Source organism: Cryptomeria japonica, chromosome 3 (assembly GCF_030272615.1).
Source record: "Cryptomeria japonica chromosome 3, Sugi_1.0, whole genome shotgun sequence".
NCBI classification, from domain to species: domain Eukaryota; kingdom Viridiplantae; phylum Streptophyta; class Pinopsida; order Cupressales; family Cupressaceae; genus Cryptomeria; species Cryptomeria japonica.
Window position 1 is genome coordinate 873,888,886 of NC_081407.1, and position 6,000 is coordinate 873,894,885.

Genomic DNA, 6,000 nt, shown 5'->3' on the forward strand with positions numbered 1-6,000 from the left:
AATTGTTGATGAATTCAATTAAATTGGGAAGGGAGATTAATTAAATAGTTGCTTATTTAATTAATTATCATCAGACCATTTTTAGGTGTATACATTACCCTTCCATTTTCTAAAGTGTCTTCTATATAAGAGGATACTCTCCTTCATTATAAATCATAATCATCTAATCAATGCGCCTAATAAAACTTATGCAATCAAGCCTTCTTGCGATCAAGCTATCAACCACATTTCCATTCTTTGTTGAGCTCTTGTTCACACATAAAATCTAAGAGAAAATATATCAAACAAGATCAATTGAGATAGGAAGAAATGGAGATTGAAACCCTACTTGACATGTGAATGGTATACATTATTTTACATTGTTGATTTGCATGATCTTAGGTATCTTCATTTGTGTATGGTGGATGCTTTTGATTGTTAGGCTAGGGTTTTGTGGTTGGATCTTTGTTAGTCTTTCAATATTGTTGTTTTCATCATCCATTTTTACTATATACAATATTAATATTGTGGGTTTGAATCCCACCATAGTTTTTCCCTTAACTGGGTTTCCATGTAAAAAATCTTGGTGTTATAGTGTTGATGATCTTTTCTTTTATGCTTTTGCAATTTAATTTCTCTCATATGATTTAAGTGGTTTAAAGGACAAATTGACAAAGTTAAAAATTGCAGAGCACTGATTTACCCCCACTTTTAGTGTTCCTTGCTTCCAACAATTGGTATCAGAGCCTAGTTCCTTGGAAGAAGCCTAACAACTTGAGGAAGATCTGAGAAGGTAAATCAATGGATTTTGGTAGTCTTAGAAAGTAGCTAGTTGTTGATCTTGAGGATCTTGATCATACACAAGATGAAAAATGACAAGTGAAAGAAAATCTCAAAGATGATGAAGATTATATTGAAACATTGAAGGATTAGTTGAACAAATCAAGGGAAAAGAGAATAGAGCTTGTTGATCACCTTATGTAGAAAGAAAGTCAGAGCATTGATGAAGAAGCCTTGAGGGAAAATATAGAAGAATGTGATAGATTAGCTAGAGCCAATATAGTCCAAAAGAATGGAATGGAATCTAGTGTGATGAGGTTGACAAAAGAGATTGAAGATAGGAAAAATAATAAAGAAAATCCTGCTCAGTCCCTGAAAGACAAAATTGAAGAATGTTGCAAACTTGAGAGTGAGAATGGACAACTAAAGCTTGACCTATAAGATGCTAGACAACACGAGGAAGGTTTTGAAAGGAAAATCATTCTTATTAGACATGAACTTGATGTTGCAAATGAGTACAAAGAGAAATTATGGAATAGTTTAGGTAAGCTTGATGAAATGTTTGCTAGTCAGAAGAATCCTAATGATACACAAGGTCTCAGATATGAGAAAGGAGAAAGCTTTGGATCTGGTCAAAGCAATCCTAAGACTCAACAATAGAAGAACAATTCAAGAAGGCCTCCAGTAAGACAACCTAATGCTCATAGATTCAATGGCAATTGTTTTCTTTGCAATAAATTTGGTCATATGGCTAGTCAATGTTGAAATAGGATGATCAATAATGGTCCATCTTTTACCAGTCAATGGTTCAAATGCAATAAATAAGGTCATAAGGCCAATGTATACAAAAGTGTAAGGAATAACTTTCAAAATAGGAGAAATGTCAAATGTCATGCATGCGGTATTTATAGAAATATTGCTAATCAATGCAAATCAAGGACAAATCAAGGAAATTTCAGACCTAATTAGAAGAACAATGTTGTTTGCTATAATTGAAACAAATCTGGTCACATTTCTAAGTATTGCAAAAGCATAAATGTGAATAGGAGAGGTCTGAAAGACAAGAACAATAATGTGAAGATTGATGAGAAGGGTAAAGAAAAATTTGAGGAGATCAGAGATCAAATGAAGAAGACATGGGTTAAGAAGACTGATTCAGAGGCAGGAAGTGGGTCAACACCTAATTTCGGTGCTAGAACTACATCTGGTATTTGAACCTAGGTATCTGGCCTTGGGGGAGTTATAATGCAAATCTTTCAAACACCCTATTTGAGATCTGTTCCTATTTTCAACATGTTGTAGAAGTGTTTATGATGATTGCAGATATTTGTGGTGGATTTCTGAAAGAACTGAGCCAATTTGAAGATCTAAAGAAGATTTTGTGACAGATATAGAGCATCCAGAAGAATTAGGGTAGAGTGCATTTATTGTAGTGAAAATTTAGGTCTACAGTGAATAAAAGGTAACTTTTCCTCTTCATTTCTCACTTTGCGATTGAAGAAAAGAAGTTTAGAGAGCTCTGGGAAGAGGACGACCAGGCGAAATTAAGTGCTACTGATTTCTAAAGCAATTTGGTGGGAAGACCTAATCTGGTACCAAAGGTGTTTATCAGTGAAAACCCTCTTTTGATTAAAGTTTAAAATTTGAATCTGTAAATGGATGCATTTGGTACCACCACCCCTTTGGTTGTAAACATCATTGAGCATGCTCATCCCAACTTTAAAAATCATCCATTCATTTCAATGAAGGATGACCCTAAGAGTACATTTTCATCCATCCCCTATGGATTCCTGCATAATGAAGACATAAAGGTTTACACACATTCTCTGATTGAAGAATTGGGAAGCTCCCAAATGCTAAATCTTTTCAATAACCAGTTATCTAACCAAAGTTCCATGTTGAAATTTAAATTTTAAGGATTGGAAAGTAAGGGTTTTTCTCAATTTCTGAAGTTTTTGATGGCATACGAATAGGAGCAGATCCGGTATCTCCTAAGTCATGTTCATGGTGAATTCATGTGGTTAGATATGTTGGAAATATTAAGGAATTGATTATGTGTTGCCTTTGATGTTTTGTCACTGATGTCAACACTAGATGTTATGATTGGTTACCGATAGATAGATTTTCATTACTAGTAGAAGAACAAGTGTTACCGAAAGAATGGATTATCAGCTGGATACTACCAACATGTTTGGATCAATGGAATATGTTTGGTTTGATGTTTCTAGAGTATGTTTTAGTCAGTTGGTATTGCCTTGATGATCAAATGCTATCATATACTCTAGTAAGCCTATACTGGTAAAGGTTTAAGGTTTTACTAGCAGAGCTTTTATAGAGAATCTTTGACAGGATGCATAAGTGGTGTTGGTATAGCTTCTAGATGGAATTCAGGATACAAAAGGTGACCTTTGTTCATGCCTTGACTAATTGGAGACATTGCTTTGGCATGGTGAATCTATTTGGGTTCAGGTTATGGACCGGTATCATGTTAGGTGTTCTCTACATGTTACCAGGATGATTTATGGATTGGTTAATGTTGTTTTGGTCTAAAGCCAACATGGCATATCATTGTAATGTGGATGTATGTAATGATCTTATTATAATATCTTTTAGGTGGCTGACCTAATTGGTTTAGGCCTTAGGATTTGTATAAATTGATGTAAGATCTCATTGTAGATCATGGTCGTCATCATGGAATGAAATATCATATGTGAAGGAGATTTGGTTGATCATAGGTGATCGAATTGGGTTTATGTAAGAGGTCAAAGGCCTTTGGTATTGAGCTTAACTGGGACTGTAATTAGGCATGGTAGATGCTATCATTGGTAGTTCATCTTCTTGATTGTTGTCTAATTATATTGAGGTGGTTATAACCTCTTTGTAGTCAGTGAGACTCCTTTGTAATGAGCGGTACGCTCTAGGCAGTGTGCCTCCCTGCATGTGTAGGCCCCTTATTGTATCACATACTTTTTGCAGAAGTATCATATGATTGTGGGTAGGCTTCCCACCATGGTTTTTCCCTTTACTAGTTTTTCCATGTACAAATAATGGTGTTATGTGGTATGGTTGCATTGTGTTGATTCTCTATTTCATTCTTAAGTTTTATTGCTTATCGGTATCTATTTTTTCTATTCTAGTATTTAATGTTTATGTGCTCCGATTAAAGGTTATAAAGTGGTTTCATTAATATAATTTGTTTACAACTAATTCACCCCCCCCTCCCACCACCCCCTCTCAGTTGACCACTGGTTATTCTAACAACTGGTATGAAAGCTTTGGTCCTCTTTTGCAGAAGCTTAACCACTTGAGGTAGATCCTATGGCAACTAATAATTCAAATCCACTGGCAACTATTTTCAGAAGAGAAATCCCTAAGTTTGATGGAACAAATTATGGGATATGGAAAATCCGAATGGAGACTTGTCTTAGATGTCTTGGCAAGGATATTTGGGAGATCACTAAGAAAGGATATACACCTTATGATCCAACATCTGAGAATCCTACTCCAATAGAATTGGACAAAAATATTGAAAATGATTGTAGAGCAAGAGAAGCCCTCTTGTGTGCACTAACTGATCAACAAATCATGGGATTGACTGATAGATCATCTACAAAGGTTATGTAGGATAAATTGAAAACTCTTACTGAAGATGAACCTACTATCAAAATTGCTAAACTTGATGGTTATCGAGTAAGATATGAGAACATGAAGATGGAAAATAATGAAAGAATTGCTACATTTATGGAAAGAGTAAATGGGATTGTCATGGGAATTCAATGTTGTGGAGGATCTCTGAGTGAAGATGAAATAGTTTCTAAAGTTTTGAGAGCCCTTCCACTGGCTTACAAGATGAAGGCTACTGCAATTATTGAATTGAGAACAATGAAAAACACTTTAGTTAACAGAGACATTTTGATTGGGAAATTATCTGCTTTTGAGCTTGAAGAATTTGGACCCTCTGGAGCTACAAAGTCTGAACTTGCTTTCTTGGTATTATGGATGTGTTGCATTGGTTTTGTCATTGATATCAATACTTATCAACACTTATCCTTCTGGAGATCTTTGGTTATGTTCACTGACAAGTTCAGTGACTTATGCACAGTCACCGGTATTTGGTTCACTGACAGGTTATATTGTTCATCGACACTGAGGATGACTTGCTATCATATGGAGATCACTTGGTTATGTCGAAGACATGGTTTGGATATTTTGGTTATTGGTCTAATCATGTTGACATATTTGCTGCTACCGGCAAATTAGTCTAGGTTATGGACAGGCATGCATTATCTATTCTAGATCAGCACGACACGTTATGGAGATGATTTGATCAATGGATATTGTTGTAAATGCATTGAGATGACATGATGCATCACATCTTGACGTATTTGTAATTGATTTTATTGTAATATTCTTTATTATATGACCTACACATTTGGTCTTAGGTCCTGGTATATATGTAAGATTTCATTTGTGAGATGATGTAAGGAAGTGTGGTATTGTAACATGGTATGTGCGAATATTCAAGATCATATGAGCAAACCATAGAGAAGGTTCAAGGAAGGTTTGAAGAATATTATCAAAGCTTAACCGGTACTAAATCCAACATTGGAGATGCTACTTTGAGCAGTACATTATCATTGGATTTAATCATCCAATTGTAGTCAGTGTGACTCCTATTTTGTGATTGAGCAGTGAGCTCTAGGCGGTTGGCCTTTCTGCATGTGTAGAACCCCATTTGTATACACATACTATCTATAGTAGTATCATCTAATTGTGGGTAAGGTTTCCCACCATGGTTTTTCCCCTTATAGGGTTTCCACGTACAAATTTGTGTGTTATGTGTTGTGGGTGTTGTTTCTCTTTCTGTTATATGCATTGAGTTCCACCGATATTAATATTAAATGCTAAACTATCTACCAACATTAAGTTTAGTTTACTAGTATTAAGTATCAAGTTTGATTAAGTTATATTTGGGTTGAAATTAATTGACAACTAATTCACACCCCCCCCCCCCCCCTCTCAGTTGCCTCTGGGTCCTAACAATTGGTATTAGAGCTAAGTCCTCTATTTGCAGAAGTTTAACAACTTGAGGAGGTTCTATGGCAACTAACTTTTTTAGGAAGGACAATTTGAAACTTGATGGAACCTAATTATGGTATATGGAAGATCAGAATGGGGACACATCTAAATTGTATTGGAAAAGACATATGGGATGTTACAAAGAATTGCTATGTTGGTCCT